Here is a 25175-nt window from a genome sequence, read left to right as displayed (position 1 = left end):
TCGCAGTGCATCCTGAAGCAGGACCAAAATCTAGAGGCCAAGCTGCTAAGCTGATTCTTCAGGAAGTGAAGCCAGAGGCCCAGACACTTTCTTGAGCGTGCAGTTCTTGGTCTTGGACACACACTGTGGACAAGCAAATGCACATAGACCTCAGGACTCAACCCTCAAGAGGTCTGATCCCAGGATTGGCATTTGAGCCTTTCCACTGAGGGCTGAACTCCTCCCGTTTCCTCCCACCCAAATCTCTGTTTCGAGGGCTTTATGCTACGGGCAGCTTCTCTGGATTCCCACTGAATGGAAGGGGCCAGTTCTTCGAGCCCGGAAGAACAGAACTGTCCAGAGGCCGGACAACTCTGCTACTGCACACACGAGACCTCATCACCCCACGCCTCTACTCACCAGCCCAGAGCCTAACAGAGGGAAAACAGTGTCTCTACCCCCATGTGTCACACCAGCGACAGGGGCTGCATTGCAACAGGTGACCTACAGGAAGCCCAAGAAACGAAGCACTCCAGTGACTTCAAAGGTCAGTTTCAGCCCAGGCCTAGGGCAGAGCCTGGGCTTTATTAGGACTGGACACACGGTCCAGACAGCACCGGCCTCAACCCAGCCTCAGGCCTCTCCTGTGCAGCCTGTCAGTTGGGAGAACTCAGCCCCGCAGCAGGTTATAGCGACCAGGAACCAGCTGGCCCTGCTGCTCTCCAGACCTGCATCAGTGCAGTGCCCCGCGAGAACTCACGCCCCAGGGCTGCCGCCCAGGTAAAGGCCATCACCACAGCAATGCGTCAGCCAGCAAGGGGCCCGCGGAGCAGGGCAGCATGGCCCCTGGAGGCTGCTGGGATGGAGACCAAACACGAAACCGTCACCGTGGGCGCTCTGCACCCTGGAGAGCTGCCTGAGGACGCGGCAGGAGAACGGCTCTGAAGGCAGCGGGGCTGCGCCAGGATGGCGGGGGGGACGACTAGCACAAGCAAGTGTCGGCCAGCCCACGCCTTCACCCCACCCCCATTCCAACCCCTTCCCCAAAGTCCCCGCCCCAACTCTGCCCCCTCCTGCCCCTAATGGACTCCTTCCCCAAATCCCTGCCTCTTCCCGGAGCGTGCCGTGGTCACCCTCCTCCCCACTCCCTCCCAGTGCTTGCCGCCACAAAACAGCTGTTTCACAGCAACAAGTGCTGGGAGCTAGGGGGAGAAGTGGGGACGTGGCCCGCTCAGAGGAGGAGCGGAGGTGAGCTGGCGGGGTGGGGAGGGGAGCTTCCGGTGGGTGCAGAGCACCCAGAAGTCAGCACCTATGCTCGGAGCAACCCTCACTGGGGTAAGGCCTGGCCATAACCTGGGCACAGAGGAGCGGAGGGCTCGCGGCTCGGGCATCAATACTGGGTAATAGAGACTCGTGCACCGCTTGGCCATTGGTTCAAACGTGCAGCAAGGTCGGAGGGCTGGACCTTCTCCCTTCCCCCACAGCTCGTGCCCTGCGGGCTGAAAGGGCTGCCATGGTCTCACCCAGCAGGACACGGATCCTGCAGATTTGTACAGCCCTGCATAATAATTGTGCTGGGAGCCAGGCCCAGATAATGCACCCTGTATGTGAGAGGGCGGAGATGGCCCCACCGCACAATAGGCATCTGTCCACTCGATGGCATTTCGTTAATGCTTTTCAGAAAAGCCCTTGCATCAGCTGACAGGAATTGGACACTGGGCTGTTCCAATGCTTACCACTAGCTTAGTTAGCTCCATCTGCATTTGAACTAATTCCAGTCAGCAGGATCCGATTTAGTTCAAGCTGTTCTGGCTCTTTCGCCACAAGAAAGATGACACTCCGCACTTTTGCTAACCTGCCCCGAATTTGGAAGGCCTCTGCTGAACACGCTCCGAGGAGCTGGGGTGCGAGTGGGAGATCTGCAGGTTTAGATCCCCTTCCACAGCCTGCACAATGGGTAGGGGTTTCGTGCGTGCTGCAAACTGGGAGGCATGGATGCACAGAAATGTGTTCTCAGTGCTTGAAACAGCCACTTGGCTAGCGGCCACTGACAGAGGGGAACCTTTCCCTGGTGAGGGATGGGATCAAACCCCTTCATTTAAGCTATCACTAAATGATCTAGTCCTTACCACTGCCAAGATAACTTTCCAGTGAGACTCCTTTCAGTGCCGGTCCTCCAGCCTGCACACGGTCTGCTCCAGAACACTCAGGTTTAGCCAGCAGCAGCGTGAAACTGGCCAGACGCCGGTCAGCTCCACCCCAGTATTCAAAGCTGAGCAATCCTGGCAGGATTACCCTGCTGCTGCTTTAGAAAGCTCTGAGCAGCTGCGGAGGGAGGTTCTGGCATAGCTGCTCCTAGACCTCACAGAGGGACCTTCCCTGGTCTTTTGTATTAACCTTGCAGCCGGAGAGGCAGGCATAGCCCTCCCAATAGCAGGTGTCTGCTCTTGCCTAGATGTTCCGCAGGGCAGGAATGAAAGCCCACGGAGCGTCTGAGCAGCATCCCCCTCTGGGCTGAGTGAAGCACCTACCGTTCCCTGGGAGGGGACTGCCATTCTCCTCTACTGCACTCTCCGGGGGGAGGGCCTCCTCCTTCCCACAGCAGGGCCCACAAGGCTGCTCTTCTCATCCTGTTTGGAGTCGCAAGCCCCACCCATCCGGAGGAAGGGGGTTTCCCCTGGCAAAGAAGAGCATGAAGAGCAGAGGCTGCATTAGCAGGTGCTGTCAGTGCAGATCCCCGCCCCCGTACCGGGAATCACTCTGACAAGTTGCATTGGGAAAGGTCACGTCACTCTTCATTACTGACAAAAGGGCTCCTTCCCCATCCCTACCCGGGGGGGAGGCTGGCAGGGGCAGGGGACCTGGAGATTTTAACCCTCTCCGCACCGGGAGCCCAACCATCCCCTAGTTCTGGGAGGGGACAGGCTGGTGGGGAAGGACCAATGCAAGACGAAGTCCCGGTCTACACTACTGCTTTCAGCCCTTCGTGCACACCAACACGGCTCCCGCAAGCTGGGATCTGCACTGGGGCTGCTTCCAAGCAGGTGCAAAGAGCCCTGTGCACACGAGGGGTTTGCACGGATGGAGCTGCAGCTGGTGGTAACAGGGGCAAATCCCCTGTAGAGACAAGGCCTAAGGGGCCCTGTGCGGGTGACCGGGGGGGGGGGGAAAAATCAGCATGCGGCACTCAGTGCAGGCTCACAGATGTTGGGAGCTGCAGGGTTTCTGGGGGGATAAGCTGTCTTGGAGACCGTCTGGCTTCCTGCTACTGCAGGTGGCTGCTCTGGGAGAACCAAAGAAGTGGGCCCTTTCCCCCGTTTGACTCGAACCACTCCTGCTGGGCTTCATTTAGGCCAGGGCCTTGAATGATCCTCGTCCATCACGGATAAAGCTTAAAGAGCACAGGCACAGCCATTCCCCTTGGGAACAGGGATCAATCGCTGCTGCTATCCTGCCTCTGATGGAGGACAATACCCAACACTTCCGCAGAAAGCAGAGGCCCTCCGCCTGGCTACCTGTGCGCATGTGTCCCTTCCTGACCCCTGCAGCAATTAGCCAAGACCCTGGAGCATGAGGTTTGATCACTTCCCACCCAGGACCAGCCTGCTTTGGAGTAAATGAGGGAGAACATGTGAGGAAAGAAGGAAGGAAGGAAGGAAGGAAGAAGAGACTGATGGGATGAGGAGTGGGGACGAAAGCACGGCACAGCTCAGTCTGGATTCCCCTAACAGTAGCCTGGCTCTTCCCAGCTGTAACACACCTCATGACTGAGGAGCTCCTAAAGCGCCCCTTCATCCCCAGCCCAGGCTGGGCCCCTCCTGGCTAGGCAGCAGGCAACAGCGCCCTCCTGACCTGGGCATTTCACAGTGTATCTCCGCGATGCAGCAAGGCTGCTCCAGCGCCAGAACTGGCCCAGCAATCGAGACAATTCACGTTTCTCTCCACATCACTCTCCAGGAGTCGCACCAGGAAGAAACGGCGAGAGTGGAGCTGAGCTGTGGGCGGATTCCGTTCAGGACGGGTGCAGCAGAAAGCAAACGGCAAGCTGCGTCTTTAAACGTCCTCCTCCCGATCCCAGGAGAGCCTGGATCTTCCTCCTGGGCCCAGGCTGCCAGAGGCAAACACAGCGTCCTCAGCTAAAAGCAGGGTCTCTGTTCTATATTGACTGCTCTGGAAAGCTGCCCTGGATGTTTGGCTGGGGCACTCCCCTCCTTTATTAACTCCATTCCACAGACTTTTTCCAGGGCCTGCTAATTTTGAAGCCCTATCTCTAAATCAGACTATTTATAAGCCCAAGGTCTTTGTGACTTTAATAAAAAAATACTGTATGTCTAAAGCTCCAATGACAGAACGCTTTGGCACCTTCTCTGACATCAGAGGCTGATAAGACCTTCTTATCTCCTCCAAGAGCCTCAGCGAAGGTCCCTTCTGCGAGATAAGGCCAGCGCAGCTGTCGATAGAGGCTTTCATAGGCAAGGATTTAGATAAAAGAAAATGTGACAAGGGGGAGAAAATAGGAACTTTCAAAGTCTAAGGCTGAATTGAGTTTGTGCCGCTCGCCTCGGGAGCACAATGACTAAACGGGATTTTAGAAGCAGGCCTCTTGTTCCAAAGAGAATGGGGGATCTTTGCAGCAAGGCCAGCTCCCATTTGTCATTTGTGCCATCCTTGCTGAGACGCTAATAAAGCTGGGGGGGAGGGGAGGGAAGCACAGATCGTTCCAAGGTGGCCCATTCTGGAGGAGGCTACAGGTGAGAACAAGCATGTTCCCCCAACCTCGCCCCCCTCCCCGATTTCAGCGAACACTCCAGCTGCTGCCCAGCACAGTGACGGGCGTGGAACAGCACTCGGATGACTCAGCTTTGCAGTACAGAAAGGACCTAGCGATGGCACTGCCCCCTCCTGCCACATGAGCAGCCTCACCCCAGGGGCAGCCCCAGCTGGAGTTCGCCTGGCATGCCATCCAGACCACCAGTGTCTAACGGGGGCGTGGGGCTGGCAGGGGTCTAGTACAGTGTCGGTGAGTCGAAGGCATTGTGGCCGAGATCAGCGAAGGGGTTCCGGTAACACAGGGATGGGGTGGGATAAGAACCAGAAAAGAAGGGAATTCTTGGAACTGGGAGAGACCAAAGGAGCGGTTACAAAACCGAGAGGAAGAGAAATATTTTCAGGAACGGATGGAAAAATATCTGTTTTAAATAACTCCCAAGCTTGGCCCTGCATTATTACGAACCCATAAGCACAACGGTATCGGGCTCACCTGCAAGAATGCGAAAGTGAAACCGAGTCCTAGCAAGGTGAGGAAATGAAACCCGAGAGCTCTTGGCAGCATCCTGTGAAACTGCAGGAGGGTGCTAGTAAAGATACAGACAGGCCTCGACTATCCCGACAGCGAGGCGCTGCACCAAAGCCTCCCCCATCGACCAGCCGGCTCTGGCTGATTCAAGCCAGGCCCAGAACATTCAAGAGACACGTTCAGTTCAGAGACTGTGTTTTACGCAAGCGTGACTCCTTCCCTAGAGTAGCAGCAGCCACTGCGGTTGGCAGAGCGGCAAGAACGGCCGTACCACAGGTTACTTTTCGCCACGGGGGGGGGGAGTTTTAGTGGTTTCTTTCCTGCGTTGGTCCCAGCTTGGATAACGAAATCCGAGCCCTCCGATTCACTTCTACTTACTGTCCGGTTCACCTGCACACTCGACGGGTGGCTCAGGGGCAGCACTCTGTGGCTCGGTTTCCCTTGCCAACCTCCGCCGGGGCCATTAGACTGTGGGCTCTTCCGGGTGCAGTGCCTGGCACAGTGGGGCCTGGCTCTCAACGGAGACCTTTCGGGGCGACGGTAATACAGAGAATAACCAGAGTTCCAAGGTCTGGGTTTCAAACAGGGGAGGGAAACGTGCAGTCAGTTTGCCAGTCCCAGCGGTCACTCGAGCTCCAGTGGGCAGTGCCCACGGCAGCCTGGGGACGGTCCAGCTTACCCCACCGTGGCAATGGCGCTGAAGCGGCCAGGAGCAGTGGCATTGCCTCATGGCCTTGCCCTGTTTGGTGCCGCCCCCTTCACACATGGGCCAGCATCAGGAAAAGGTGCCATGCCCAAGCCACCTCCTCAAAGCCGTGTTCGTTACTCTAATTGCTTTTCCATAATTAACATACATCTTCGAGCACTTTAATCAGGCCGGTAGCTGAGGCCGCGGCGGCAGAAACCAGCCGTTGCAGCCACAGAGAGCGGTGACGTTCTACCCAGCCAGCCGTCTCTTCCCCTGGCCTTCCTCCCAGCCATCCCTCCCCTGCCCAATGGAAGGCAGGGAGCCTGCCCGCTGGCAGGACCTCAGTGCCAAGCTGCTGGCTGTACGCCAGGGCGGAGCCTGCCTGGCTCCAAAGCTTGGCCCCAAGAGCCATGTTCCCAGCAGCAGGCTCAGACGCTCCAGGAGGCCACGTCTGTGCTTAGCGGGAGGCGGCTGCCTAGCCCAGTCCCACGGAGAGGGGCCAGCATGACCCTTACCGCACTGTTACAATGATCCGAGAAGGGGGAAGGTGGGAGAGACCCACAACTTGTCTCTGGCCACCTCTGCCAGCCGGTGGATGGGGCGCCCCCAGCAGAAGAAAGGCAGCGGGAGGAGGCCAGAGCCGCGCTTTTGGCTTGCAGAGGCTCCTCCTGCGGCCAAGCATCAGGGCAGCAATTGCGGCTGGCTGGCTGGCAGAGCTGCGCTCCCCTAACGAAGGCTGAGCCGGCCAAACTCCATTTGTCGTCCCCGTAACGAGCCCAGCGGGGAAAACCAACGTTCTGGCACGTACAGCCGCCTCCGTCGCCACGCCAGCACTTCCTGCCCACCACCCGCTCCCCAAGCTGAGCGCGCCCCGCGGGCGTTACGGTGCCTGCCTCTGTACCAAAGCAGCGGCAGAGTCCGGTGGCCGGATCTCATCCCGGTGGCCCAGAAGCCAGCAGGGGACCATGGGGCACGACATCTGAGCCCAGACCCTGCAGTCTGCACCCACTCTGCGCACGCACAGGGCGGCCTGCAGCCGGGGACGGCAGGCTCCAGAGCAACGCTCCACCTTGCCCCAAGCAGCCCTGGGGCAATGAAAGGCACTGCTGAAAGGCAAGGATATTACGGAGGTAGCCATGCTCCAGACAATGGATCAGAGAGGGGACGCCAGGGGTTAGGGCCCAGAGAGCTCAGTTCTATCAGGTAGAAGAACCACTTTGAGAGGAACTGAAAGGTGGCATTCCCCAGATACACCACATCGGAACAGAGCTCCTTCTAACCGCCTCCAAATCCCCTCCCTAGGTGGCATGGGCAAATTGCTTTTGTGTGGCACCTAGCACAATGGGGTCACTTTGTATCGCAGTAAAGCCCAGAAACGCATTATCGCCATTCTACAGAAGGGAAAACAGTCACAGAGTGGTTGAGCGAGTGACTGAAAGCCCTCTTCAAGAGTCACTGCGTGTCCAGGCTCCCAGGCTTGCAAGCAGACCCCTCTCTTGTCTCTAACTCAGAGCAGCCCCGCTCTACGGACAGACACGCTGGCAGTGCCAGGGATGGTGGTGGAGAAAGCCTGGCTTCCTGAGCAGCCTCTCTCAAAAATATTCTGTGCTGGAAGTTACCAGGTAATTTATGCTCAACCTTGGCAGGGAAGGGGAGGGAGGGGAGCGAAAGAAGGGCAGGCTAGTCAATTAGCAAAGCTGACAGTTTGGTCCCGGAATGAGTTAACATGGGAAAGGTCACCCCTCAGTAAATTATGGGAAATATAAGATAAAATCAAAAAGAAAGTTTGACGACACCTTGCCGAGGGCTGCAATAAAGCACGGCGCGTTACCATCGGCCACGCGGCGACCTTCCCCTCTCGGCTTGCAAATGTCTCCATCAGGCCTGTCTAATACATTCAGAGCCGCCAGCTCCCTGCTCTCCCCCCTCTCGCACACACAAGCCCCAGGCCTTCCAGAGAGCCCTGTTAATAATTAAATGTTAATCTAAAAAGCAATTTTAGCTGCAGTACTGAAGATCTGGTTAGAGATTACATTAGCATGTAAGAGTCAAGGGTAATTTTCTCTAACCCCTCTTGTGATCTTTAAAACCCATAGCTCTTAAAGTAACACAGACGCCTCTGATTAAAACTGGAGGTCGTAATGGAGAATGATGCTAAAAGTGATTATTTTCCTGCTTATTATTTAGCTGGTTTCTTTACATTTTTGGACTAGCTGGTGAGGAGTTTTTCTGCCCTTCACCCAGCTCCCAGCCACCCAGCCCCCCCTCCCCGTCCCCCGCACCATGACAGAGACAGGAATAAGAAATGAAAGCGCCTGGTAATGGCTAGATGGATTTGCATACTGCCAGATTCTGCCCCAGCTCCTCTCTTGCTTGGTCTTTAAAGGACGATTTGCATAACAGAAGCAGGCTCAACTAGTCAACTGGAGGCCCAGCGGCCCGGATAACCTGGTTAAAGGTCCCCAGGAAAAGGCAGCAAGTGCATTGCAAGGACAGTCATTTTCCCAGGTTCATGCCAGCTAAAAATAAGACCAACTTGGGCTGCCTCTCCTGAAGGACCCCAGCTCAATCCCTGGCCTGTACTGCTCCTCCTTTTATTACAGATGGGGAGGTTTGGATGGAAACCAAAGCGTTGTTCCTTAGAAGGGAACCAGCTGATCCTCCCCACTGCCCCACCCACCACCACTGCAGACCCACTGGCCAGAGAAAAAATAAACATCCGCCCCATAGAGCGGGTGACTGACCTGCCCCGCATACTGCCAATTTGGAGAGGGAGAGGGGAATTGCTCAGCAGGCAGACAGTGTTCAATCCCAAATACTCCGGGGAAGATGGGGGAGCAAACAGCCCTGCCCCCAGCCAACTGGAAACTAGTCTATGAAGAGACACCGGTGACTCCTGGGGGGAGAGGCGAACACAGGACAGCCCTTTAACGCACACCTGTTCGTACCTAAGGCCCTGGTCCCACAATCTCGGTAGCTATGTGTGTGCGCAGCTGTGCCAAGGCAATGCCAGCAGGGCACAACCACTGCACCAAGATGGTGCTGCCTAACCCCACGCCCCGCCCGGGCCGCAATGGCACCTCTGTTCTGCGGGGCGCAGTCCCTGCGGCCAGCATGCCGCCAGTCCCCACTCCGGCTGGAAGGCCTTGGCAAGGCAACCCCAGGAACGGAGAAGCCAGTGAGAGCAGCGTGGGGAGCTGTAGTACAGACAGCAAGATGCAAGGGCCCATCTGCACTAGTCTCTGCTGCTACCACAGTGCAGGGCGACAGGCCCGTTTCCTAGCAGAGACCGAATCCAAAGCAATGCTTGGCATGGAAGCCTGATACTTCCATCACTAGTTCTCCCATGGGTCAGCACTCACGTCATCTCCGGGGACAGCCAGCCTGGGGCTCTTCCCTCCTCCCTGCTGCAGGTGGGGACAGGGAGCTAACACTGTGTTCATTCACCCAGCTGGCCGAGGTTTGGCTGCAGTAGAAGGAACCGGTGGTCACCAAGCTCTGCCTTGGTGCTCAGGAAGAAGTGTACATATGGGCGTGCTATAAGCGCTGGGTCCTTCTCCCTCTCGCAGGGGGAACATCACCTCCTGCAAGGCAGGCCCCCAGTGGGCATCAAACCCACTCCCTTTTATGGCGTTCCCAGCGGGCCTTTATAACATTTGGCTGCCATCTCCCCACTCCTCTTTCCGTTGCCTTTTAACACCATGGCAATAAGACAAACTGCCCAAGGTTGCCACACAAGCCAGGAGTTTCACAGCTCTAAAATCCAGGGAGCTGGGGGATGTTATTTTATGCAAAACACCCGTCTAAAAAAACCTGACAAAACCCCAAAGCAGGTCCCTGCTGGACCGATTCTTCAATTAAAAGAGCAGCAAAGCAATGAGCACAGCTTGGTGGCTTATCCTTTGTCCTTCTGGAATGGTTCTTTTAATTAAGATAGCAATAAAGTGGAAGTTCGGCTCCACCATGACCTCCTTAACACAGCCTTGGGCTGACTTTGAAACTATTCATAAGTCAACTCGACTTAAAAGGCAGAAGAGTCCAGCATAATTGCAAAAGCTACACTCTCCCGCCCGCCTCCCCCAGTGCTGGGCCTTGCAGGTTTCTCAGCACAGCCTCATTCCCCAGACCCATGCCCAGGCAGACAGGATACCACCCAGGATGCCAGCACCTGCAGGTCATCTGCCCCGTGCGTGGAAGAGGAGGAGCAGAACCCAAGGAGATGTCACCCTGGGCTGGTACCTCGCCCGGGATGATGCAGCCGTGTCACATGCGTACAGCCTTCCAGGAGCATGGGCCCTTGAAGAACGACAGATTAGGAGAACAGCTCACAGATAGGGGCACAAAGAGAACCGCTAGTGACCAAGGTGGGCGCTCACGCCCCCCACTTTCCACTTTCCCCCGACCCTGGGCCAGTTGTCCTGACCTTGGCTCCCCACACACCTGTCGTGGCACCTCAGGCTTAGCCCGTGCTTCTGCCAATGGACCCTGACCCGGACCTGTCGCACCCAGCGAGCTCCCCATGCCCCTCTCAAAGCACCTCAAGCCCAAACTGCTATTTTGGCCCAGGCCTGTTCCAGAAGAGAGCCCGCTACGCTGCATCGTGCCAAGTCGGGTGGTGTCGGAGCTGCAAGCACTCAGTGTCGGCACCGGAGCCTGCGCCCCAGAATGTGGAGAATACCGCGAGTCTGACTGGGATTCCCAGAACAAGACCCCAAAGGGCCTAGCCCCAGGAATGCCTGTTGCCTGTACTCAGCCCACAGAAAGGCCTTTGGCAACCTGCAGTGCACGGAGCTTGGCAGCTGGGGAGAGGAGTGGTGGGAATACATGCGCCGTATCAGCTTGTTAGCTCTCACCAGCACTCCCCACCTAAGAACAACAGCCTCCCGGACAGCCCCGCGAGAGAAAAGCCAGACTAGCTTTAGCACCACAATACACCGGCTGAAAAGGCCAATGCGACAGCTTCAGCCCCTGTGATCTTCAAAGCCTGGTTATTACCTATTTCCTGCCTCTGGGGGTCTTACACTCAAACGCCATTTAACAACCTTGTTCCGAAACGCAGCCTGCCATACGGCACCCCCTGGCTTGGGCCAACACCAGACACAAACAAGCCACAGTTTACAACAAAAGCTGAAGTGCTGAGCCAGTGCCTAGTCGTGCTGGCTGCATAGACCCTACTCACCTCGTTTGGGGGCTAGGTTTTGAAGTTCTTCTAACATCTGTCAGCAGATAGTTAAGAGGCTGCTGAACTTTGCACATCCCCATCAGAACCAAACCACCTGGCAGGGAAGCCATCAAAACCCAGGTTTGCTATTTCTTCACCATTCCCCACTCATCAGCTACAAATAAAGGCAAGAGGATCAAGAGGGGGAGTGAAGTCTAGGAAGTGAAACTCACCAGTCTAATTTCGCTGTCCAACCTGAGAGGGACAAAGGAAGTAAAACAAGCAGCATCAGCAACAAAAAAGGGATGGAGTCAATGTTAGATATTCTTTCAATTCCAAGAAAGCTGCAGGGCTGTTAGTACCAGGCTCGGGTTTCCCACTCACCCACAAATGATAAGGGCTTTGCTAAAACAAACTGACACCCGCGGGAATTTCCACAGAAAATCTTCCAGGATTTGAGCCATTTCTTTTTTAAATCTCCCAAGAGCATCCCTTTAAGGCACTGCTCAGCAATCACCACGCCACTGATTCTGTCCTGATCCTCGGCCTCCGACCAAATGTTTTCCCTTCCAACTCTGCTTCGAAAAGTGCCTGTTTTAAAAACAAACCCAAACTCTTTTGCTTCTCAATGAGGCCACAAAAGAAGGGACGAGGACTTTAAAAATTCACCCTGCATACAGAAATGGCTGTGACAGCACAAAGAGTAAATTGAATCAGAGAATGGGAGTAAATTACCTAGTGACTGTTACAAATGATCTGATGGAAGAAATAAGGTATCTGATGTGTACATAACAGAATTAAAAAAACAACCCAAGTGCTACTGAGCATTGGCAGGCACCGAGGTGGGGGCTGGGGCAGCCTGGTGAAATTTGTGTGTCAGCTTTAAGGAGGCCTCCCATCAAATGAGCTATTTTGGGCAGAGATTAAAGATCTATTTTAGCTGTGAGCAGGAAGAGCACTCTAAAGGTTAATAATGATCCTCGAAACCAACATGCCTCTGATGCCTTCGTAATGGCTGCCGACTTGGACGGCAAAAGAACCAGAGCTGAATAACCGGGTCAAGGGAGAGACTAAAAGAAAATCTGGAAGAAAATTCCTTAGCTCGGTTACTAGAGACACCTTTGACTAGGAGGAGGATCTTGTCCATCGAAGACCCCAGTTCTGCATTGTACGATGAGGCACAGGAGCGCAGCGCTCTCGGGGCTCCACAGAAAACCGGCTGTTGAGTCCGATCTGAGTCACCGCAGGCCCATGCTGGGCACTGGGGTTTGAAGCCAAACTTTTCATCACTGAAACACTTGGATTTTTGTACTTCCCTCAGGGCTTGTCACACCGGCAAGTTATATTGGTGTAAGCGGAGGTGTGAATCCTATCGCTATAGTTAGACTGGCATATAACTCCCTAGGTTGACTTTTCTCCTGGAATAAGAGTGGCTTTTGGGTTTAATTTATGTTGCTTTGGAAAGAGGTATTAGCTAAACAATAAAGCCACGCACTCACGTACGGTGCGTTTACAACACTGCAGTGGAATCTTTAAATCCAAGAGCCACATTTTGGTTTCTTTTTATTGCAAAATGCTCAAGGAAGATACTTTTTTGTTTTACAGCCACTGCAAGAACACAGATCTAGCAATTCCTGGAGTTGGTAAAACCCCTTTTTAAAAGTGACTACACGTCGTCCTTTACTTCAGAGCCATTTTACGGGGCCATTTCCATTCCTTTGGCGGATTTGCTGTAAGCTCATGGAACGGGGTCACCGCCTTCACTTTGGCAGCCGGAGCAGGGTATGCAGATGCAACCCCCAGGTGGAATGGCCAGGCATTTATCAGAGAAAAGTGCAACATGAAAAATAGAGGCAACATTACTTCTGAGACTTGAGAAATCAGCGCACTGCACTGAATCCAATAACAATGCCTCCAGGCCTCGCTGTACTGATGAGCTACAATTACTACTTCATTACAGGCAAAAATGCACCACCGATGTCCAGTAGAATGGGCAGGAAATAGCATGCCCATATTTCTTTAGTCCCACGTCACTCATGGGGGAAGGGCACAGCTCTACTCCCCTTGGCAGCCCCTCCCCCCCAGCCTGGAAATTACAAGAGGAGATATTCTGAACATGAGATGTTGATTTCAGGTAGGCAGGTAGAAGATTTTTGCTCCTACAGTAACCTCAGATTCCTGGAATGTCACTCCCATCCCCCAGCCTCAAACACCCAAACTGATATAAAGCAAGATCACCGGGAAAACAATCAAGGCAGATTCACTGACCTGAATTAGCAACTGGGTATGGGGCACACACCCTAGACGCTCTGTTGAATGACCCTCTATAAATACTTAGCAGAGAGAAACGTGCTGCCATTCTGATGGAATAGAGCCCGTTGGTATAACTGTGCAATGACACGCTGACTTCTCACAAGAGAGAGACAGACATCTGAAGGAAAAATTACAAGAGGAATTATAAATTAAGCCCCTCTGCAGCCTATTGATCAGGGAAACGTTTGTTGAGAGAGGCGTCTTGTTTAACACGAGCTGAATGTATCTAACAATCACCATCTTGCATTTATATAGGACAACCCAGGCTGAAGGATCCACAAAGTGCCTCACAAACAGCACCAGTGAAATGCAGCCACCTCTGGGGAGAAAAGCAACAGCCAATCAGCACACAGGAGACAGAGGAGAAAGGACGCTGGGGCCAACATTCACTCACCAAACAGGGATAAGGGCTCTTTAAAGGGCATGCGGTGTAGACGGGACTTTCTGCTATTGTTGGGGTGGAGCTGGAGTAAAGCGGAGTCGGCGAATTGTGTTTAATGTGAGAAGGTCTGAGCCCAAAGGCAGAGCGGCATGACAGAGTGGTTGGAAGCAGGAAGGGACAAGTCACACCTGCCTTGATTGGAACTGGTGGCTCCAGAGAATCTTGACATTTTAAATGGGGGAGCTCAGCTCATGACACTATTAGCCTGCACTGGCCACTGTCAGAGACCAGATATTGGAGTAGGTGGGCCCTGGTCTGATCCAGTACAGCCATGCCTACCTTAGAATAGCTATCGGGGCTCAGATACGGGGATGGGCACAGCATAAAACCCTGAGCAAACCATTTCATGCAGGCCCCTACACTTCAGGGGTTTGCTTCCCCTTACCCCCAACCGATCTTGACATAAATCCAAGGACTGTGTGATTTCCATTCCCAACGTGAGCAGGAGGCCTCAGGAGTCGGGTGCCTGCTCCAATCCAGCTCCTGGCACCACAGCCCCCAGATGCGGCTCTCCTTGCCCAGTGATCACCAGGAGGGAAGAGCTAACATGCAGCGAAGCTGCCACGTAACCCTCCCCCGGCAGGACGAGTCATTGCAGCACCAACTCCTGGCCAGCCTAGCTGCCTCTTCAGTGCCCGATTCGGAAGCGGCTGCCTGGCGCGGACAGGTCTGGGGGCAGTTCGTTAGTGGCTCTCCACTTAAAATTAACATGAGGCCCAAGGTGACACCGAGAGCAGCCACGTGCTGCCGGGGGCTAGATTAGGAGGGCTTATCTCTTGCCGGCTCATAAAGAGACACAAACACTGCCGGGATGCTGTCTGCTTCGATTTACAAAGTCATCCTCGAGGGAGGAGGAGGAGGGCGCAGCTCGCCGCGAGACGGAGCTAGGTGAAAAGCAGCTGAAAGAGGCTGACTGGGGTGTCTGTAATTGGAAGTGGCGCATGCGCACACATCTCCGAGCAGAAGGTCATTAGGTGGGACCAGGAACAAAATGTCAGACCCCAGCCAAGGCAGCAGACACGCTAGCAAAAGGTCAAGCGCCAACTTGGGTGGTTTCATTTTGGGGCAGGAACAGGAAGGAGCCAACGGACGCACAGGGCCAGGGCGCGTCGGTAACAGAGGCTCCTGACGGCGCAGGCTCCGACCATGCGGGGCGGGCAGTGTTTAAAATAGACAGATTTCCCCTCGCTTTTACACTCGCTAAGTTGCGTAGGATCAGGGCGCGCGGGAGGAATGCCGCCTTTCAAAGAGCTGCACCGCCATCACTTTGAAAAGAAATCATGCTTGTCGGACACAATTACGCTGTGCTTCAATCCTGCGCGCGGCTCTGGCTGCCGCACGTTTATAGGAGATCAAGGGGAAGAGTTTTCAAGGTGGCACCGCACCCCTGGGGGCTTCGCTTCGAGGGCCAGCCAGGCAACCTGAAATCTCAACCGCTTCCCCAAGGACCTGCCTGACCCTGCACTGCTGCTGCTCCTCCTCTCCCCGGGGAGGTGGGTTTTCCCCGCTGCACTGGGACCCTGACACTGCCACACAGGAACGAAGGCTCAGGGCAGGGAGCCGGCCAACACAGAGGCATTTTGCCAAACAGCAGGGAAGGGTCACAGCACTGGGGATTCCAAATGCCAGCCTGCACTGGCCGCTCAGGTTCAGGCCACAGCTATCAGGAGACACAAAACCTGGCTGTTCAGACAGCCATAGGAAATGCTAACTGCTCCAGGCAGGCTTCCAGTCCTGAATGCCCCCACCCTGAGCGAGACGCTAACCCAGTTACACACACACACACACACACACAGAGCGCACTACCTCCCTTTCCACGGTGTGTGCAGTAATCCCCATTCCCAGCTGTCCTGCATGCATTTCAGCCTGCATGGCTCTTCTGCACAGGACTCGCAGGACTTCGTGCTGAGTTGCATTTCAGTAGCACGAATACCCTTAGCCCCTCTGCTCCCACCCTCAAAGGTGGCTCCAAGAGCGACAGGGGCTCGGCAGAGCTCAGACAAGCTCCTGGAACGCAGAGGTGGCACGGACTGCCGTTTGAGCAGGGCGGCCAAACTGCTGCTCTGCTAATCCACTGGGTCTCTACAGGGAGGCCTAGACGGGACTGGCTTTGCTACATCTACACTCCCTGCATTTAGCCCAAGAGCTGCTCACGCCACACATCTCACAAGCTCCTGAAGCGTCACACCAGGAAGACGCCGCTCACCTGCGCAGACCCAGGGTGGCAGCAGCCAGAGAGCAACTAGCCCAGCTCTTTCCCAGCTACGCTGCAAACCAAGGCAGAGCTGCACTGGCTCATGTAATTACAGGCCCAAGGGCTTGAACGGTGAAAGAATCTAAGGAAGGAATCCAGGGTAGATCACACTGCTGAAATTACTATAATCAAAGGCTTTCACAAAGACTTCAAATGCAACCAATTATCCTGAAAGGCAAGGGAAGAAAGAAAACAAATTAACATGTTTGCATAGAGCCTTTGCGGCCACACACACACACAGCACAACCTACACACGTCCGACCTTGTTAACGGAGACCACAAGTTCACCCCCGCGCTCCAGCCTGGCAAGCGCCCCAGCCAGCCAGCACACCTGCACAGAACCATGACACCGCGGTAGCAACGCAGACAGCACGCTTAGGTTACTCTTTCCGGGCGGAGCACTCATTGCTCTTGCCTTGCCCTACACGCTTCCGTCTGTAAGCGGCTGGCACCGTCTTCATCAGAACTAGCCACTCTCCTCCAGCTTACACAGAGCCCGCGGTTGACATCAGACCCTTGCCTCCACGTCACCTCTTTGCTCTAAGCTCTCTAGTCTTTTCGGTTGCACAGGAGAGTTCACCACAGCCCTAGGTCGGCGCCCACCCTTTGCCCTCTTCTTACCACGCTGCTGGATACAATAGAGCTCTCGGCGAACGGAAAGCCCATTTTTCACCCCGCTCTGTAAGTTTAGGGGCAGCACGACTCCCCCATGTCCCTTTTCCCGCCCACCCCCTTCCCCTTTGCCCTGGGACCAATGAACAAACACAAAAGGCCTATCTCACATCGGCTCACTCCTCTTGGGCTTGCCAGGATGGCCCGAGGAAACCTCATTCTCTCTGGGAGATGGCTCTTTTCACAGCACGAGGGGAGGTGGCAGGGCCCCGGCATGTAATCAAAGACGTGCATTGAGGAAAGCGATACATTTACCAGTCGACAGATGGGGAAGCTATTCAAGGCGGTGATCTCCTAAAGCTGCAGCGGCTCCCGTCCCCACCATCCTCGCCTAATTAGGTTATGCTTCGTCTGTGCTGCAAGTCTGCAAAAAAAAATAAAAAAAAATAAACTCTCTCTTTTAATATTTAAAAAGAGTCCATCACCCTAAGTCTATTTTGTAGCACAAAGCTCAGGAGATTTAAACCCTTCTCACCCGGGGAGATGGAAATGAATGGTATTCTTTAATGAGCTGGTTCAGCAGAAAAGATAGATTTCTAAGATTACAGTAGGAATTCTTATAATTGATGTGTACTTTTGTACCGGGGATTATACCACCATCCGGTCAAATTCCAGCTTTCCCCACCCTGCGCTCTCTCCCCTTTGAGGTTTCCTTCGAGAGGAAACACACACGCAGAAAACAGCCCAAGTTCTAAGCAGAGAGACAAAAAGCTCCTTGCAAAAGGAAAATTAACAGGCTTTTCTTATTTAGCTGTAGATAATCCAACATAACTGCTGAATGTGAAAATAAGGTATCTATCAAGATTTATATATTTGTTTTACAAAGACCTACTTTCTCTTGCTATTTGGTGAGGCCAGATGAGCCTCTGAATGCAAAGTAATTAAAACGAACACAGAACAATACAAGAGCCCTCTGAAGAATGTGGAGTTTCCCTTTTATGTTTATAGCAATTGTATGAAAATGTACAACACAGAATGGCAACAGCTGACAAATGAGATGAAACAGACATGATTTCAAGTTGGCTTATTCCTGAATCTGATTGGCATTAATTGTGAGCGTTTGCAAAGCAGAACACAAAGTCTGACATTAGCTTCAAGCGAACATTTCCTTCTAATAGTCTTAATGATTACAATGCGAGCTGATGATCATTGTGGTGCGTTAATAGCACGGCTGTGCTGCCGTTTTCCTTCGCTGGGGAGTCAGCTCCACTAACCCACAGCCCCACCCACCGGTCTCCTTTCCAGCGGAGCAGCCCCTTGTGACCCAGCAGGCAGAGCTCCAAGGATGGAGACAGGGTTCTGCAGGATGATCTGGGTGAAGCCCTCAGCAGGGTCCCCCCACTTGTGGCTGGGAGAGGAACACGGGATTTTTGTTTCCTGCAATGATGGAGGTGCAGAGAAGGGGAAAAGGTGCGGGTGTCGATTCAGGCCAGCACCTCTGGGTTCAGGAACAGGTGCTCTCCCCCACCCCCTGCCCCTTTGTGACTGGAGCCCTTGGCCACACGAGAGCTACAGCTGCGGGTGCATATTCCATCCCGAATGCCTCAGCCACCACGCTCAGGACAGGCAGGAAGTGAGCTTGATGGCCTTCCCTGGAGGACTCTGCATGAGCAGACAAGCAAGCTTCACGTCAGCCCAGACACCATGGAGATGGGCACAGCACAAGACCTAGACAGGGAGGGCGGGGAGCGAGGCAACGCCGCTCAGCGGCCTGGTCCTCGTCCTCTGATGGTGTTTTCCTGCCGAAGGGTTACCCACTGCTGGCAGCTCCAGCCGGAGTGCTACGTGGAGACCGGTGCTGGTATTCCAGCCACCGCATCATCGTGCTCTGGGCGCCATGATTGGCATGACGGCTGCTGATCTACGCTAGTGCCCCCACTGGGTAGTGACATCTGTGGAAGCTCTTTGCCAAGAGCCCATAGTTCAGAACACCCCCTGACACACATGCTCCTCTGAACAGCAGATCAGCAGCATCCCACACCGTGTGCTAGGGAGCCCTCCCAGAGCTCTCCGGGCCAGGTGCTGGGTGGCCCCCCAACCCTTGGGAGTGCTGCTCTAGGACGGCGTGCCCTGACCGGATCCTGCTGGACGGGACAGACAAGGGAGCGACCGTTCCCATTCCCGCAGATGGCTACCCCCCGCCCAAGCTACAGACCCCAACGAACAACTGAACTCCGCTCAGGTGGGTTTAGAGCGATGGCTAGCAGCAGGGGTTTGTGCTTGCCGGGGCAGCACTGCCCGCGAGGCGTGCAGGAGGGGTGCCGCGTTCGGGTACCCGCAGCTCGCACAGCTACTGTCACTGCAGGCACAGAAGGACACGGCCGGCCGTCGACTCAGCAGCTTCCTTCTCCCCCGAGTGCAAGGGCGACGGGTGAAGAACGCAGCGAAGGGAGCCACGCTGCCCCAGCTGAGGGGAACCAACTACGCTGGCCTCCACCATCCCCCATTCCTCACTGGCAGCAGCAGCCCTGCCAACACGCTCAGCCTTGGGGGTGCAGGGAACGGCCCCCATGGCTCAGTCACTCAGTGCCTCCTCTGCCCACAGGGCGACAATTAGTGCCAGTCGTCCGGGGCTAGGGGGTGAACAGCTCGTTTCTTCTGCAACAGACGAGCAGGAACATTCCAAGGGATCAGCCCCCCTTCGCTTCTCCGAGCTAACACCAGCTTCAGGCTCAACGCCTCTACCCCAGCCCAGCCCATTCCTGGTCACGCCCAAGGAGCTGCATTTTGGAGTTCCTTTCAAGAGCCCCAGCAGCACAACACTGGCCCCAAACTGGACCAGGCCTGACAGGAATAGAAACGGGCCACTCTGGATTTCAAGGGGAGCAGGGCCTGCGTGGATTTAGCCCTCCCGCAGTGCTGAACTGGAAACCCACACAACGCCCTGCTGGCACACTGTGGGGAGATGCCCAGACGAGCCCCTCCAATTTTGTTAAGCAAGAGGAGTGAAAAGCAACAAGAAAATACCCCACACGAACACAGACTCAGACTGCAAGGCCAGAAGGGACCATCGCGATCATCTGGTCTCAGCTCCGGCACATCGCAGCGCACTGAACCTCACCCATCCACTCCTGTAACAGACCCCGGACCTCTGGCTGAGCTACTGACATCCTCAAATCATGGTTTAAAGACTTCAAGTTACAGAGAATCCACCATTTGTACTAGTTCAAACCTGCCAGCGACCCATGCCCTATGCTGCAGAGGAAGGCAAACTCCCTCCCCCACAGGGTCTCTGCCAATCTGACATGGGGGAAAATTCTTTCCAGACCCAAATGTGGCCATCAGTTAGACCCTGCGCATGTGGGCAAGTGGATTGGTGTCAGTTATTAAAAGCACAGCTGAATTACCTCAAACCCAAGCTTTCAGCACGAGGTTTTACTAGGCAGTTTGTATTGTGGGTAACCTGTGAAAGCCCCAGTTTTTAGGACAGTCCCAAATGTTGCGGGTGAAGCCTGCGTTTGGGGGCAGAGTCTAAGCAGAGGCAGAAGCACAAGGGCCTGAGGACCCAGAAACCAGGCCTCAAAAGAAAAACGAAAGGAGAGAAGAGCTCGAGCTCTCTCAGTGCCCGGAAAAAGCCCTCAGCCGTCCTGACTGCTTCAGGGTTACACAGGAGGCAAATCAATTGCCATCGATCAGCAATATCAAGTGGGAACACAGCGCTATGAGATGGCAGACATCTGGTTATCTAGCCGATACCGTGCAGGGGACAAGACTGTAGGTCACAGAGTAGCAGCGTCTCACAGAAGCTACAGAACACCCATTTGCCTTTCCCTTAAAAGGAAAAAGCGGCTTAGATTAGTGACTGCCACGTGCCAGCCAACCAAAACAAACAGCCTGGCTGGTTCCAACGACCCCCAGGCTCATGCGCTCCCGTGACGGATGCCATGTCTGTGACAGCCCAGGACGGACGCGAACAGCCCTGGAACTCAGCCGCCCGTTCAACCCACACTCAGCTACCGAGCACCACGCTGCTGAACGGGGCCCCCCGCTGCCCAAAGAGCACAGCAATGGCCACCCGCCCCCTGCGCAGCACCAGCTTCTCACGACGCCCTGCGTGCCCCCAGCATGGAGGGCTTTCACGGTCACCACGGCCCCGTACAGTCGCAGCAGGCACGAAGCGTGGGCCCACGGGTGCCACAAGTGGAAGCCATGCCCCTAGAAGTGCTCCTTATAGCAAGCTCAAGAAAGGTAACTTGGGCCCAGAATGGTACCGGGCAGCTCGGCCCATGCCACACGCAGTCCCAGTGCTCACACCCAGCCTGGGACGCCTGGCTGGGAAAGGTCACATTTCAGTTTCAAGCAGCACTTGAAAGGCACCACAGGGCAAGGGCTATTTTCAAACACGGGGGCCACTGGTGTCCTGATACCCAGCGATGAGAGGGCACCAAAATCCATCTGCACTGCTCCCTTTAGCCAAAGGGCACCTCCTGAAGCTGCTGGTCAGGAGCTGCCTCCTGGATGAGTGACTAACAGAGCACTGCTCAGTGCCCCAGAGAACAAGGGCAGGGGAACTGCCAGTGCCAGCCCCAGAGCTGGGCCTCATGCCTGGATGCGGAAGCTGCTTCTCAGAGGCAGACTGCTAGCCCAAGAGAGCCAGAGAGGGAAGAGTCAGGGAGAAAAGCAGCAGGTCTTACAATTAAGTCACAGAGGCTACTGGTGGAACCCAGCCTTGTGCCCCTCGGAAAGGATGAGGGCACCATGGCATTTTGCTCCTGGTGCTGGCACACCGTAGAATGTAAAGCCATGTCCTGCCATCCCTGGGACAGAGCGCTGGCCCTGGGGGCCTCCCTTCACACGCAATGGAGCTGCCTCTCCAGGAAGCAAGGAAAAGAGAGTGGGCAGACACAGACCTCCCTCCGAGTCCAGCTCTGTACGGGGTTCGGATTTCCCTGTACCAGCAACATGCTGCTGCTCTCACAGAAGCCTGGAGCTTTCCTTCTGCCAACACAACCAACCCCACTCGAACTCCTCGGCCTAGGGAGGAGACAGACAGGAGCCGCGCCTTGGAATCAGAGCAGCACGTTAACGCCTCTAGCCTGAAACAGGCACTCCAGAATCCTGCCTTCCATGCCAGGCAGTCAGAGATGAGGCCTCAAAAGCCGCTCCCTAGATTCGGATGCAAATGGGGAAGGGGGCTTGCTTAGGAGTCAAAAACCCCTCATGTCCCTAGAGCAACTCAAGGCAGTACATTCAGCAGAGAGCAGAACCGGGGAACCCTCCGGCCGAGGACACAGGGCAATTTGCCAGTTAATGGGACATAAATCCTTATCCTAGCAGATAAGAAATATTCACTGCACACACACACACCCCTCGTTTTATTGGCCGCCAATCTCATAAAACTTATTGCCCACACGACTAACTAGAATCGGTTTTTAATGTAACATTAATAGCACTGCAACAAAAACACACACACACACACACACACACACACACCAGGAGATGAAGCCTCAACAAGCTGCCTTCCACCAAATCGTTTCACTATCAGCCCAAACGATGCACGGAGCTGCACTGAATGCCAGACATGGCCATGGAGCCAGAGCCCGCTCCGTACCCCCTGCTCCCTGAGCATCTGCAGCCCAGAGCTGAGATTTGGTTTGCAAAGACAGGTAAAAATACGTAAAAAGAGATCTCACTAGCTCCTGATTTGAAGCCTCCAACTGTGTTTCTTTCCAAGTGGATTTGTTAGGGTGAGAAAAGATCAGGGGTGATTTTGTTTTGTTTTTTTGCATATGGCAGCACAGATGTGAGCACAATCCATAAGAACTGTTTGCAATTAAACTCCCACTTTGCATGACTTGATTTGTCAGTTATCTGACATTAGATTGTCCTGTTCCTGTGCTGCTGACAAGGGAAGATGAAAAAGCAAAGGCAGATTCCATCCACATCCAGAGGGAGACCGAGTCCCGGTTACCAATACAGCCCGGAGGGGGAGAAGATCCCATTTTACACCCAAAAGCCTGAGGCATGGCTTTGAAAAAGGAATAACCATTTTGGAGAGGGGAAAACTCATTCTGTAACAAACAGGCCATGGTTGCCAGCTAGAGCACCGAGCCAGCACGTGGAAACAGCCACTGGGCCTTTGGTTCCGTGGACCAGGAGCTAAAAGAGGATCTGCATTAGCTACACTCCTACTAGCTCTTATAATTCCCTATACACATCCATCCTTGCCCAGTCTAACACGGCTGCCTAGCAGAGGACAGTGATTCCCGCCCCCCCCCCCCCCAACTGAAACCAGATGTTCACTATGTTATTTAAGGTACTGAGTAGCAGGAGAGCACAGTAAGGTATCAAGAGTCTGGGCATAATTTAAAACAGTCAAATATAGGGAGGCAGCGTTTCCTAGTGGATAAAGCACTGGACTTGGTCTTCAAGGCCTAGGTTCTATTCCCGGCTTGGCCACTGGCCTTGTGCAAGTCACCTCCCTTCTCTGTGCCTCAATTTCCTCATCTGTAAAACAGGGATAATGACGCTTATCTCCTTTGTAAAGTGCTGAGAGCTCTGCTGATGAAAAGCCCTGCAGAAGAGCTAGGTGGCATCGCTATTCTATTGAGAGACACCCCAGTGCAGCTGCTGGACCTGTGCGGGCCATAAGTCTTCAAGCTCTCTTCAGAGCATGCATTGCACAAGGGCTTCAGAAACCAAGCACATGCCAAGGGGAGGGCTTACAACGTGCGACTCTGCAGTCCAGAGGAAGACGAGTGAGAGATTCCTGCTGTGCAAGGCATAGGGACGGAACAGAGCCCGCCAAGATGGGAGGGACTGAATAGACATGAGCCATGGAGTCAGATGTATGCAAGTCCATGCAGGGATGTAAGGGTGGATTGGAAAGATAGCAGAGATGCCCCTCCCCCTCGAGATCTCCCCAGCTGTGCATTGAGGACCCTGTGCAATTGGGCAAGCAAGGAAGCCACGCTGCATGGAAGGGCAGCAGTGGCAACAGGAAGCATGAAGGCGCAGCTAAGGGAACAAGCAGAGCCAGCGTCAAGGCCCGGATGAACCCCAACAGAAGTCGCTGACCAGGAACTTGAGGCAAAGGCAGAAGCTCAGGAACAGGGCTGGCTGTCTGCTGCAGTTGAGAGCACAGAGCACCTACCTTCCCTCCCCTCCTACCTCTTCATACGCAGCAGCCTCACCAGGAGCATCTACTCAGCATCAGCTGAAACGGAACAACCCCCAGACAGGATCTGCCCCGGTCCGCGCTGGGAAAGCCAGGTGGTTGTTTCCAAAGACCTGCATTGCTGGAGCACCGCTCAAATCCTTGACCATCACTAGCTCTGCACAGGGCGAGTCACTCCCTGAGCATCAGCTGCTCTGTGGTGACACCAAAGGCCAGCGGGGACAACGTTGTTCTGGTTATGGAAGCCAACAGGAAAACGCAATAGAACGAATGGAGAGGATCATGCACATGCGTCATCAGGCGCATTGGCCATGGCTTGGAATCATAGAATCTCAGGGTTGGAAGGGACCTCAGGAGGTCATCTAGTCCAACCCCCTGCTCAAAGCAGGACCAATCCCCAATCAAATCATCCCAGCCAGGGCTTTGTCAAGCCTGACCTTAAAAACTTCCAAGGAAGGAGATTCTACCACCTCCCTAGGTAACGCATTCCAGTGTTTCACCACCCTCCTAGTGAAAAAGTTTTTCCTAAGCTTTTCGACCTAGAGCCCTTTCCTACAGCCTACCCTCCAGCCCAGCTTCACGTGACTCACCTGTTGGACAGAGATTTACTACTCAGCCGATTGGAGTAACATTTTTATTAGTGAGGCAACACATGAAGTGATTTGGTGACTTACCTGTGGGGAGCTCACTGGGACACGCTACACACATCTCCAGGACTAGGCCCTTCACAGTTTCCCACTACCATCTTGTGTACTTTTTGCACATGCCATACCAGTTTCTTAACCCACTGCTCTGTTACGGTGCCCCATGGAGTTATTTTAGTCACTGGGTAATGAATACATGCTCTGAGAGTCCCATCTCCTTTCCAGCCACAGCCTCAATTGCTATCCTTCCCCTGGTGGCCATCAAGACAAAGGCTCACTTAACATCTCCATTTTTTTCCATGAGTTGCTTACCAGCTTACTAAGCCCAGCTGTCGCAGTGCAGTTGGCCCGTTCCACCAATCCTGAGCTCTGGGGGTAGTAGGGAACCTCTGATCAAGTTCCAGTATCTCAAATGTCCCAGGGCATCTTTCCCACAAATGCTGGACCATTATTACTTAGCCTTAGCAAGACCCCATCTGAAGAACACCTCTTTGACCTTACTTGCCATGGTGGCTGTACAATGCCGAGTTGGGATGGCTTCTCTCCACCTAGTAAGCGCATCTAGTTACCAAGAGACACTCCGGTGTCGTTCACCTGTATTCTTTCCCA

The 25175-nt window shown here is 54.3% G+C and overlaps 1 protein-coding gene across 6 annotated transcripts in view; it reads right to left on the bottom strand.

Moving 5' to 3' along the window:
* Positions 1 to 25175, bottom strand: part of FAM222A (family with sequence similarity 222 member A) — a 105880-nt gene that overhangs the window by 67039 nt on the left and 13666 nt on the right. The window contains exons 2-4 of one of the 6 annotated variants that reach the window (XM_074972702.1): positions 17061 to 17169; positions 16086 to 16301; positions 13393 to 13555 (exon numbers count right to left, since the gene is read on the bottom strand). The exons of 1 other annotated variant lie outside the window; for it this stretch is intronic. The gene's annotated coding sequence lies outside the window, so the exon portion shown is untranslated. 4 more of the 6 variants (XM_074972703.1, XM_074972699.1, XM_074972705.1 and 1 more) reach the window with 4 other exon arrangements.

Source organism: Natator depressus, chromosome 15 (genome assembly GCF_965152275.1).
Source record: "Natator depressus isolate rNatDep1 chromosome 15, rNatDep2.hap1, whole genome shotgun sequence".
Lineage (NCBI taxonomy): Eukaryota > Metazoa > Chordata > Testudines > Cheloniidae > Natator > Natator depressus.
Note: the sequence above shows the minus strand (reverse complement) of the source record. Positions and strands in the feature narration are given on the sequence as shown.